This window comes from Labeo rohita, chromosome 18, assembly GCF_022985175.1.
Source record: "Labeo rohita strain BAU-BD-2019 chromosome 18, IGBB_LRoh.1.0, whole genome shotgun sequence".
Classification (NCBI taxonomy): Eukaryota; Metazoa; Chordata; class Actinopteri; order Cypriniformes; family Cyprinidae; genus Labeo; species Labeo rohita.
This window is the reverse complement of record NC_066886.1, coordinates 13,958,299-13,971,855: the sequence shown is the minus strand read 5'-3', so window position 1 is coordinate 13,971,855 and position 13,557 is coordinate 13,958,299. Positions and strand designations below refer to the sequence as shown.

General features: G+C 34.4%; 1 protein-coding gene across 1 annotated transcript in view; it reads right to left on the bottom strand.

Annotated features, from left to right (window-relative positions):
* ripor1 (RHO family interacting cell polarization regulator 1) overlaps positions 1-13,334 on the bottom strand; it is a 72,882-nt gene extending 59,548 nt beyond the window's left edge. The window contains exon 1 of the mRNA XM_051134781.1: positions 12,930-13,334. The gene's annotated coding sequence lies outside the window, so the exon portion shown is untranslated. The remainder of the gene's footprint in view (positions 1-12,929) is intronic.
* Positions 13,335-13,557: the final 223 nt, after the last annotated feature.

Below are 13,557 nucleotides of genomic sequence, written 5' to 3'. Positions count from 1 at the left end.
ACCTGTACATGAGAATTGCATGGAATTTCCGTTTTGGCACATTTACAGGTATCACAAGCCTGTTTGTCTGCACTTGTGTGGGCTTGAAGAAGTTGACAGCGTTTGTGACCTTTGGTACAAATAAATTATTGGTGGCAAGCTAATCACAGACACTCGAGGAGTCACGAGTAACGAGTCACCGTGGCTTTAGGGTAAAGACAGTCACGGGCTCAGAGAGCCGTGCGTGTGTGTGGAGGGCATTAGGTTTGTACTGTGTTTGTGGCAGACCACACATCTATCTCAGAGACTGGATGGTGTAAGCTGATTAACTTATTAGAGAGCAGACTGGCAAGGCGTAAGTGATCTGTCATAACACACGGCTCTTTGAGGAGGGCATCATCCTGAGCCATACACACCTGTGACAAAGTGGAATACAGAACGACTCTTACGTGGTTGGTGATAATCTTGGAAACTTACAATTATATAAGTTATTCCAAAAGCAACATGGTCCAATCCACATGCACGGCCCTTGTCAACGCCCACACCGGGTGGTGTAAACGGAATAATGTTCTTAGTATACTGAAACTCTGACGATGACTTGGAGTCATGGAGACTATTAAACCCATGTCAACTGACATGTTTTTTTTTAATGGATGATGCAGGTATGTAGATAGCAGGGTGGAATTTACTGCTAAAATACCAACAAAAACTGACAATAAATAATTTCAATTTTACTTACATTTTTTAGTGTATTTTATACTAAACATAAAATGTATTTTTACAAATAAACTTTCATTTCATGTCATTTTTTTACATGTATAAATGAAAAATAATTTATTATATTTTAAATTTTAATTGAAACGTTTAAATACAAATATAAAACACACTTTATTTACATATTCATAATCTTTTATTTTAATTTTATTTTATATAAAAATAAAATATTTTTACAAATATTTTTAAAAATAAACTTTCATTTCGTGTCATTTTTTACATTTTTAAATGAAATTATTATTTAAGTGTGGTTGAAAATAAATAAATAAATAAATACATTAAAAGAATTATATTTTAAATATAAAATATGTAAATATAAATGTAAATTAATATATTTAAAATTATTTGTTTATTCTAAATCTATTTTACACACACAAATAAAAAAATCTTAATAGTTTTAGAATTTAATTCTAAAAGAATTAAATATGAATCCAAAATATTATATTTAAAATTATTTATTTGTTCTAAATGTATTTTATACACACACAAATAAATAAATATAACCAAACAAATACTTTGAAATCATATTTTATATTTTAATTCTAAAACATTTAATTATAAACCTAGTGATATGTATTTAAATTCATTTACTTATTCTAGATGTATTTTAACACACAAATAAATGAAATAATTTATACTATATTTTATATTTAAATTTAAAAATATTTAAACAAATGTAAAATATTTAAAATTATTTACTTATTCCAAATGAATTTTACACACATGAATAAATAAACAATTTAATTTAATTAATCAATTATAATAATATTTTATATATGAATTCTAAAATATTTAATTAATCTAAAATTATATATATATATATATATATATATATATATATATCTCATTTACTTATTTATTCTAAACGTAATTCAAACAACCAAATAAATAAAAAATAAACACATAAATAATGAATAATTTAAAATCATATTTTAATTCTAAAATATTTAAATGTTAATCTATAATAATATATTTAAAATTATTTATTTATTCAAAATGTATTTTACACATCAATAAATAATATTTTTATATATTAATTCTAAAATATTTAAATACAAATCTAAAATAATATATATAATTTGCTTATTCTAAATGTATTTTTAAACAAATAAATAATATTTTTATCATATTTTAATATAAATCTGATATTTTTTAATTATTCGTTATATTTTAAATTATTTATTCTAAATGTATTTTACGCACAAAAATAAATAAATTCATTCATTCATTAATATTAATATTTCAAAATTGCATTTTACATTTTAGTTCTAAAATATAAATAAAAATAACATATTAAAAAAACTGTTAAATGTATTTTACACATACACACATCAATTAATAAATAAATTAATTAATTTAAAAAAAGAACGAAATAAGATGAAATTAAAATGCCAGTATGTTTTAACATTGCCTGACAATGCAACATTTCTCAAAATATCTGTGAATTTATTGTGGAAGTATATTTTTAGTGCCATTACATTAATGTGTTTAGTATTTCAATAGCCGATATCACAAGCATATCAATTTTATATCATTCACCCCACTGTGTACACATCAGTATAGTGAGACAAATCCAGCCACAAAATACACATCTGCCAAGCTCTAGTTCTGTCTCCATTCCTCCACCCCAGATGACCAATTATAAATAGCAAATGGTTTCTCGCAGCACATACAGCTGCACTACTGTATAATGTTTATGTCTTGAGCGATCACATAAAAGTTATTCTTGAAAACTTTCAGGTGTCCTGCCTCACCGTTCACGAGTCCCATGCGTGTGAACGCGCCTCGGGGAGAGAGTGAGTCACCCATCCAGATGCTCCGTCTCTCCAGCACTGACTCAGTAATAACAGTCTTCTCTCTCACTGCGTAATGATACACTCCAGAAATACACAGCGTACTATAATACACAGCCTACCTAGGAATTACACAGTACGCTAGGCCAAATACAACTCCACTATGCGTTTCTCAAATACACAGAGCCGTGATGCACGTTGTGGACGCTGTTCAATGACACATTGCCATGGCAACCCTATAATGACAGTCAGTTTAAACACACGGTGCCGGGTCGCATTCAGAGCGCCAAGATTATGCTACGCGCCGAATACCACATGAATCGCACGCTCGTATTGTGAAACATCCAGACGTTGCTCAACATTCCAGCTTTGTGTGTCAACTCACCGCACACTATCAGGTGTGTTTACTCCAATCTGATGAGTGTTAAGGGAAGCCAAAAATAACAGGTGGCTTATTCAAGTCCTTTATCTGTAGGGAACGAGAACGTGATTGAATATCTTGGAATCAGGAAATGCTCAAGCAAATCAAACTGATTGTCCTGAGCACATTTGACATTTTTACTGTGATGTGTTATTTTAGCTACAAAAATTCTTTAGGCCTTTGTGAAAATACTCAGCATACCTCAGTATTTATGTATTTGCTCTAAAATGGCTTAAGTTGATTTTTCATTTGAAGAAACATCACAATTTGTGTTTTTCACTAAATGAACAAGAATAATAATTTATATGCATGAATATAACAATACATAATAAACCTAAATATATACTGTACCATTAAAAAGTTTGGGTTCAGTAAGATTTTTTTTCTTTTTAATTCAACAAGCATGCATGAAATAAATCAAAAGTGAAAGCACAGACATTCACAATGTTATTTTCCTAGTTAATTTTCTAACTGTTTTCAACACTGATAATATCAAGAAATGTTTCTAAATTACCACATCATATTATATATATTCTAAACTATTTAAATAGAAATCTAAAATAGTAATTTAAAATTGCTTATTTCTTAAAAATGTATTTCACACACACAAATAAATAAATATTTTTAATCATATTTTATATTTGAACTGTAAAATATTTAAATATAAATTAAAATAAAATATTTTAAATTATTTATTAATTCTAAAAGTATTTTGCACACACACAAACAAACAACATAAATTTTATTCAGATTTTAATAAATGATATGTATAAATGATATGAAATGAAATTTTATATTAAAAATACATTTACTTTTTTTAAAATATATTTTTTAGATGTAATGTTTAAATATTTTAGGATTAAAAAATATAACATATCACAAATTATGTTTTATCTTTTTTATGTTTTAATCATTTTTGGGGGGTATTTTTTTGGTACACTTATAAATGAAATGAAACATTTCTATTAAAGTGTGCCTGAAAATAAATAAATAAATAAATTTTTATATTTTAATTCTAAAATATTTAAATATAAATCTAAAATATTTAAAATGACTTATTTATTCTGAATGCATTTTACACACACACACACACACACACACACATACACAATCAAATAAATAAATGAATAAATAATTTTTAATAATATTTTTAAAAAACACTTGAATATATTTCATTTATAAATGTACAAAATGATATGAAATTAAATACACTTTTATATTAAAAAAAATAACTTTTTTTTTTTTTTTTTTTTTTTGTATTGAAGCAGTCAATTTGACCAAACCCAAAATTTGAAACAGTAGTGTATTTACTAAAATGGAAAATGTGGAAACTTTTATAAACATTTTGCATGTAATGACCAAACTGAATTACTATATCAGCAAACTGTGAACTAACTCACAGAAATAAACTTTTTCTGACTAAAGTTACCAATCACAAAACAGTGACGAGTTGTAAAAGTCCTACTTAGAAAACTGCGAGCTAGTGAAGTTTTCAGAGCACAATGAAACACTCCAAACTTATGTTTGTCTCTTCTTCACAATGATATCATCATAAACGCCCCCACCATCATCAGGGACGCTGGGAATTCATTTCCCTACTCAGTCAGAAAACAGACTCTTATTACGGGTGTGGGTAGTCAGCCAATCCACACGCGGGAAGACGACTTAAGCTAAGGAAGGCTGCTGCACAGACGGATGGGTGGGAGCTCTGGAAGAGGTAATGAGAAAAAGAAAAGTCAAATGAGGATTTAATGACTAAACCATCCTGAAAAATCTCTCCTGGCTGGGAGACATGCAGTACTGCGCGGTAACTACACTACGCTATATGCACATGTTATACATCAACTCTTCAGCGCATTATTGTTTCTCACATCAAAATAATCTCTCGCTCTGAAACACGCTGCTGAAACATATATTCTTTGCACTTTGTTTCCAAACACATGAGGGTTAACTAGCGTTTGGTTAACTGCAGCACCAGGCTTTCACAGTGCTGTCATACTTCACAGACATCAATGTCCCCACTGCACAGCTCTGTAGTTTTAGCAGCTTCCTGTTTATCCAAGACATAGCACTGACACAACTACGCTGGAGTTTCCAGCAGTCACACAGCCAGAGGCCGAGCTCAGGGCAGCTGTCGACTAAAAAAAAAAAAGAAGCACAAACTGTGCTAGAGTACCTACAAAATTCAAACAGACTACCAAAAACTTTTTTTCAAGTCAGGTCTCCAGACTATGACACAGATGATCATAAATGTTACAAAAAAAGACTTGTGAACAGTCAAGAAAACTCTTTTGGTTTCAAGCTTGTGACAACATTTCCTGGATGACACAGAAAACTGTGTAATCTAGGGCTGGGCGAAAATGGGCAAAAAAAATGATCTCAATAAAATTTCACATTTTTCTTTCTTTCAGGGTTAAAGGCAGATTTTAGCTCTTAAGTGAAAGATGTAGAAACCAGACCGCTGCTTGTGGTTTTAAACTACTAAACACATCATGTTTTTGAATTCTTAACACTTTTACATTTTACCTTAAAGGGGTCATTGGACGAAATTATATCTTTAGAGTCTTAATGAAAAGTCTATAATATACTTTGGTTAAAAATTCTCAATGGTAGTGTAAAACAACACCCTTTTTATCTTGCCAAAATCAGCTCTGCAAAAATCATCTCATTCTGGTGGAGGCTGCTTTAAATGCAAATGAGTTCTGCTCACCCCGCCCCTCTCTTCTCTCTGTGGAGAGACGAGCCTGTTTACTTAAGCGCATTTTTAGCCACTAAACTTGCTAACTAGCACATTACTAGAAAAGACGATTGCAAAGATTCATAAAAAAAAACCCTTATACTCACTTCTGCTGTAAGTGAAGCTGGATCACAACTGATCCGGACTGTTACAACTGATCTGAGGTAAGACGCTATCGTGGGAGCGGCCTCTGTGGGTGTGATGGCACACCAACAGGCATCTGAGAATGGCTCGTTTTGAAAAAGGGGATATTGTTTTTACAGATTAATTAAAAACCACTGCATGGATTTTTACCATTACAGGGTAGATTTATACATACACTGCCAACACACATTAATCTTTAAACAACATGTAAAAGTGAACTTAGCATCCGATGACCCCTTTAACAAAATACATATCTTAATATATTTCTTATTTTCTTATGTTCTAAGGAGTGACACGGTTTCACATCATGAAACAGATTTGTGTTAACTGACTCTGATGTGTATCTTTAGCATAGTTTGCAGCACAGGCTGCAATATTAGTAATATTACATTTCTGTGTCGCATTTAACTGTAGCTTGAGTTTACAGTAGTAGTAGCTTGCTAGGATGCAAATGCAAATTTATGTTCATTAGCAAAAACAGTAACATTGTAAAAATTGTAACAACCTCATTTTTATATCATGACACTGAATTATTCTGACTGTTTGAGCTTTATTAAAATTAACCATTGGTCTTTCAAAGTAGCATACATTTACATCATGATAACCACAGTTAAAACCATGCTTATAGTATCTCAATATCATGGTAAAAATGTAACTATTGTTTCTATATACTTGTATGAAAAACAGTAGTCTACATTTAGTATAAATGCACAAATGCTACAGCTTAATCACAAAAATACTGTAACTACTTTAAATTACTTTTTTTCCACATCAGTCTACACTCCATACACCATAATGACAAAGCAAAACTAGTTTTTAACATCTTTGCAAATTTATTAAAATAAAAAACTGAAATGATTCCATTGCATAAGTATTCATACGCCTATCTGGGACGGTTGAAATTGAGCTCAGGAGCATTCATATTGCTTGTAGATAACCTGTGGCAAATTCAACTGAATGAGTATGATTTGGAAAGGCACACACCTTTCAATAAAAGCTCTAACAGTTAAAAATGCATATCAGGGCAAAAACCAAGCCCTTAGGTCAAAAGAACTGCCTGTGGAGCTCAGAGACAGGATTGTGTCAAGGCACAGAAGTGGGGAAGAGTTCAGAAAACAATTCTGCTGCATTGAAGGCTCACAGAAGCATGTAGCCTCCATTATCCATAATGGAAGATGCTTGGTACAACTAGGCCTCTTCCAGAGCTGACCTCCTGGCCAAACTGAGCAATTGATGGAGAAGGAGCTTGGTTATACTGGTGACCAAGAAGCTGATGGTCACTCTAGTTGAGCTCCATGATCATATATGCAGATAGGAGAAACTTACAGAAGGACAAACATCAATGCAAAACCAAACCAATCTGGGCTTTATGGCTGTGTGGCCAAACACAATCCTCTCCTCAGTAAAGGCACATGAAAACACAGATGGAATTTGCAAAATAAAAACACCTAAAGGATCCTCAGTCTGTAAGAAACAAGATTCTCTGGTGTGATAAACCACAATTCCAAGCATCATGTTTGAAGGAAACCAGGCATTGCTCATCACCTGCAGAGTATCACCCCAAAAGTAAAGAGTGGTGCTAGCAGCCTCATGCTGTGGGGCTGTTTTTCAGCAGCAGGGACTGAAAAACTCGTCAGAGTAGAAGAAAAGCTCAATGCACCAAAATATTGAGATAGTCTTAATGAAAACCCAGTCCAGAGCATTCACAACCTCAGACCGGGCAGAAGATTCACCTTCCAACAGGACAATGACCCTAAGCACACAGCAAGAGTGACTTATAGACAACTTTGTGAATGTCCTTGAGTGGCCCAGCCAGAACCTTGGCTTAAACCCAATCAAACATTTCTTGAGAAACCTGAAAATGTGTGTCTGCCCCCATTCAACCTGACAGAGCTTGAGAGGTGAAGAGGTGAGGAGAAGAATGACAGATAAACGCCAAATGCACATGTGCAAAACTTGTGGCATCATACCCAAAAAGTTTTAAGTACTGAGTTAAGGGTATGAATACTTATGCAATGTACTTATTTCAGGTTTTTTATTTGTAATATAAAAGTTGTGACAACTCTGTTTTTGCTTTGTCATTATGGTGTAGACTGATGTGGGGAAAAAAGTAATTTAAAGTAGTTTAACAATAGGCAGCAACATAAAACGTGAAACGGGGTATGAATACTTTCGCAAGGCACGGTACAAGTGTACATGAATAATATTATAAAATTAAATACATCCCACATGTCTGCCACAACACCATGGTACAGCTAGTGTTACTACAGTAAATCCATAATAAACGGATTTGTAGATTGAAAAGCCTTCTGACTGTATCATTGCGCAGTGTTTCTCCTGTTTATCATCGCTGTTTCATCCGGCTTTAAACTAGTTTAAATCACCAAGTCATTTGTGTTCTTCACTAAATTCAAGCGCTTCACACTGGATCTCACAGCGCTGTTTAGTGCCACTAAACAGTCCGTGTGGGGTGATTCAAATGCGTCGTGCTGTTTCGTTCTGCTTTTGGTGCATAAACATTATATCGAACATTTGTTGAACTCAAGTTAAAACACTGAACAAGAATTAAAAGTATAAAATGACGACTTGTAAAAAAAAAAAATGTCAGAAAATTTTGATATTAGCCAAGAGGAGACTGTTTTTTGCTTCCTTTGCTCCTGTAAACAAACGTTGGTTCTCACAAGACAAGCATATTCCCACTTGTGAATGCGCTACGTCCTACATCATTGGCCCGGAACGGCTTCCGTGTACAACAGCTAGCAGAAGTTAGAGAAAAGTGTTTGTAACGTTTTAAATATGGATATTTTTCTTACAAAAACACATTAATTCATTACAGGAGGCTTTTATATAGCAACCTCATTTTAATATGGTGAAATTTAATTATTTTGACTTTTTTTTTTGAGTTCCTGTTTGTCAGCGCTGTTTCATCTGGCTATAAACTGAGTCATTTGTATTCTTCACTGAATTCAAGCGGTTTACACTGGCGCTGTTTAGTGACCGAGACTCACCAGTGATTGAACGCATCTACTCTGGTAAGTTTGCACCGTGCCAGCATTTAAACTTTGATCTGAACGGATAAACGGTCTGAGTTTTGTTCCACCTTTGCGGCATAAACATTATATTGAACATTTATCAAACTTTTGTTATCGTTTATCGAGGAAATTCATATCGCGCAATAATTATCGTTATTGATTTATCGCCCAGCCCTATTTTAATACAACTCCAATTGTATTCGACTGAAAGAAGAAAGTCATATACACCCAGGATGCCTTGAGGGTGAGAAAATAATGCGCTATTTTACATTTTTGGATGAACTAACCCTTTAACATTTACATAAAATACCAGGACCATATGTATGGCTTTTCTGATATAGTAAACTTGCTTGTTACCCCACCTGGTACAGAAATGCACTTGCAATACAAGTAACGCTAAAAGAGCTTATATAAGAGTCTTAAGCAAGCAAGCTCAAAGGCAAGCTGAAAGGGAATGGTTGCTTCAGCAAATGCATTTTCAGTTCACAGTCGCTTTTGTTAACACTACTGCTTAAATCGCAATATATCCTCCGAGCACACAGCAGTTGTTGAATGAACTGAAGCGTTTATAAACCTTTATTGAGTGATTCTGTAAATTCGTGACAATATAAAATAATCATTTGGCTCCTAAATTTTGTCTTTTTTCGACAACATATTGTGTGGAACATCCACTGGACCGGGTTGCTGTTCTGAGCAGGGGCGAGTTGGAGAAAAAGTGGAGTTTAAAAATGAACACCACCCACTGTGGAGGCACATACTGCAATCAAACTAATTAACCATCGCTAATAACACGCCACACAAACTACAGTAGGAGGCCTTGTGTGCATGTGATGCGTGTCTAAACAAGGAGGACAGTCTGCATTATTACACTGAAAAAAAAAAGTGGTATAGTGAAACAATTTTTGACTCAGAAATTGCAAGTAACACATTGAATTAAACATGAATTTTTGAAGTTGAATGACTGTACTTATATTTTATTGAATTTTGCTTTATTTACCACTTTTCTTCTCGCTGTGAAGGTATAACAATGATACATTTATGTGCTTAAAGTCACAAACTAACCGCTGGCAGTGCAGCTGGTTAGGAAAAGCAACGGAAAAAGTTTGTTTTGCAAGAGAAGCGTCCAACCTTCAGGCAGCCGCAACATTAGCAGTGAAGAGCAAACATCCAGGTACAAAAGACTGGAGGAATCATTTGTAACTCCCACACAGATCCACACGCTCATTTCACGACGCGCTGGCTTCCTCTGAAACTAGCGGCTGTCTGACCGACAGGAAGAAAAATTAATGCACTATCTGCTTTCCCGAAGAGGAAGAGAGAGCACTGTAGGAGATAAAAGGCTAAATAGACGCTGGCAGCTAACCTACATCCATTTCTAAGAAACAGAATCCCACAACACAAAATTGGGAATAAATACCCAAATGTGCGCTGCCGAATTGCTAGGCTCCTGCATTCAAACTTGTCTTGAAGCGCAAGCAACACAGATTTCATTTCAAGCCAAAAGCATAAAAGTAGACTTTTTTTTAGCCAGTAAACAGTCAATTGGTCCTTCCTCGAGGCGTGCCTATTTTCAGAATGGTCAGTCAGGACAGACAGTCTGTCTTTCCTCTGGGGGGAGGACGTGCATGTCTTTGTGAGGAAACAGAATGAAATAGAAATAAGCCGGAGAGAGTTTATAGACAGAAAGTGGAAGGAAAAACTGCACGTTCATTGCCTTTATGAGTTAGTAAAAAGAGAACTGTTCGGCTGAATGTAAATATGTATCTTAAACCAGACTTGGAATGACAGTACACATCTGGCACACTGTTTGTATAAGCAAATATGATGTAACTAAAAAAAGAAGATAATAAAGCAATGGATAAACACATCATATTAGTAAATATTACCAGATCTCACATTCACATTTATTTACAGACTGCGAAAAGCCATGAAGCTGTCAACTGCGACAGTATGACCAGCAACACACACTTTTACTTTATCACTTTCATCGCATTGCTTGACCAAATCATTAGCTAAATTAGGTCCCTTCATGTCGATCCAGGTCTGCACAAAGGACAGATTGTGTGGCCCGTGGTGCTGCCCACAAGGCTCTGAGTTTTCCAAAATGAGCGTTCCCACACTCTTCACAGAAAGTATGGATATACCGACACAGCCTCACAGTTAGGAGAGTCACAAGGTTTGCAGCAAATCTCACGTACAAGTTCATAAATAGCAGCGCACAAAGAACTGGAAGTCAAGACACAGCCACGTCAAAGGAAAGAGGACATTTTGGCTCTTCTGTTTTCCGTGTCATGTGGAGCGGTCCGTCTACAAAGTTGTAAGACAGGCGATAGCTCTGTAGACCAGACGCAGATGACTTAAAATTACAGATTTACATATAATAGAATTTTGCTCAGTGCTGACACGGTGATAATTATTTTCATGCAGTGGACAATAATGGATAAATGTCCAATTTGTGCAAACAAAAAGGTAAAATAAAACACCACAAGTAATTATTTCAAATGGCAAGTGATAAGCATCAACATTTTAATGTACAGTATGAGAAATAGATATTTATTTAGCTATAGAGTAATATACTAATACATTCATTTCATACCAAGTATACTACAAATATATTTACATGTTATGTACTTAATAAAAACACCCTGCAGTTGTACTTTTAATATACTAAACTGGTATATTTAAAGTCTGCTAAACAGGAACAACAAATTTTGTACTCTGTGCATTTTAATTGTGCAAGACGTGGTGTTGAAGTCCAACTAAAGTTATACTTAAGTATATTTGATTGTGTTAAGTTAACTTTTGGTACACTTTAAATATTTTGCATTTAAAGACCAGGATTATTTAAACATCACACAATCTTCATCAATAATGACACTGAAACATATTTTAGGCTTAATATTAAGAAATGCACATTGTAGTATTTCAAATAAAGTTTGATAACAACTTTTTTATATTTTTTATATCAGAAGGTTTACAGCAATACATCAGTAAATGTTGATAGACTTGAAGTATACTTAGTATAAAATATATGCATTTTAAATCTCTTATTTTTACTAGGGTTAACCTGAGAATTTAGCAAAAGTAATCAAAATGGAACAAAAAACATGCACAACTGAATGTTTAATTGATTGAATATTTGACGCTGTAAACCCAATATATTGTGCAACTCGTTTTTATTTATAAAAACTTAATTAAATTTAATAATGCAGAAGTACGAGAAGAAATACTGTAACACATAAACGTTTAAATATATATATATAGACATTAAGCGGTCTTGAAGTCAAAAAGGTACCACTGTTTTAGGCCATCTAAAATGCTCCCAGAGGGCTTGTATGTCCTCCTCTCATGTGAAGAACTGACAGCACACATCATGGTGCACCTCTCCCTTTCCACAACAAACTAAATGTGGCAGTGTGCATTGCACAAAGTTGTTTACATGCATCAATCAACCAAATAATCCAAAAAAGCTAAACATACAGTCCCAAGAAACAAAAATAGGTTATTAGAGCCTAGCATGCATAAGGGGGGGGGGGAAATCAGAGGGATTAGGTTGTGCAGGATTAGCTTCATGGGATATTCTCTTCTCTAAAGCAACTGAGAGGCTATGAGCAAGGACGTGTAGAGAGAAAAGAGAAGCTTCAAAGCAATAACACAAAGTGCCTGACGGTGTCTTTCCGCTATGTAATTCCTGACTATTAATATCCGAGGTTGCATCTTTTACACACATATGCCAAACAAAGCTTTCTTTGTCATCTGAGCTCACTCCCAGTCTCCTCCATGCCATGTTATGAGAAAGTCTATCACACTCTCTGCACATTCATTTGCAAAATGACAGAAAACTACAGATATTTACCGTTTACAAGGCAAATGCACTCGGTTTTACCATGTAATTGTCATAGACTGTTTTGTGTTGGCGTTACTTTACAACCTATTGTATATTTCCGTAAGATTTTTTAAGTAAACAAGCGCCGAATGTAAACATGACATGTTTAAATGTACCACAGAAACGTCGTTAAGATAAAATAATGAATAATGAAACTACATACATGTTTGTCAGGGTTGGTATCATCGATGTTTAAATCCAAATCCGAGTCTTTCAATCCGCCCTCTGATACTTTCAACGTAATGGTTGGCACGACTAAGTTTCTCCCGCTAGACGTAACGTTACAAAATATATCCTCGAAATATGCACTGTGTATCCTCAATTCACTGCACACACACACGGCAAGCCGTGTCACTTTCTCCCTCTGAAGGCAAGGCTGTAGGCTTGGTCCTGTCGTTATCTCGTAAGGGGTGTGGACAAAACACATGCAAATGAAAAGACGTCCATCCCCGGCGTGTCCACTTCACACCCGGCCAGCGTGGAGGGAGTATCGAGGCGCCTTATTTCATGAGGGGAAAACGAACGTGAGAAAAAATATAATGCTGAGGATATGTTAAATCTCCTTTACTGTCTGGTCAACTGTATACACACACTTCTACTTATAAATACACTTCATGCACAAGCTTCGCTCCAAATCGGAGAGGGGGAAGGGAGAAGGGGAGGGACAAAGATTTGAGCTTTTCCTGGCCTCTTTCAGTGAAACCCAAAGATGTGAATAAACCCCTCACCCTCCCAACAACATCAGCACAAGGGTAAACTGGCATAAGGATCGTGCACTCTCTGTTGTTCCA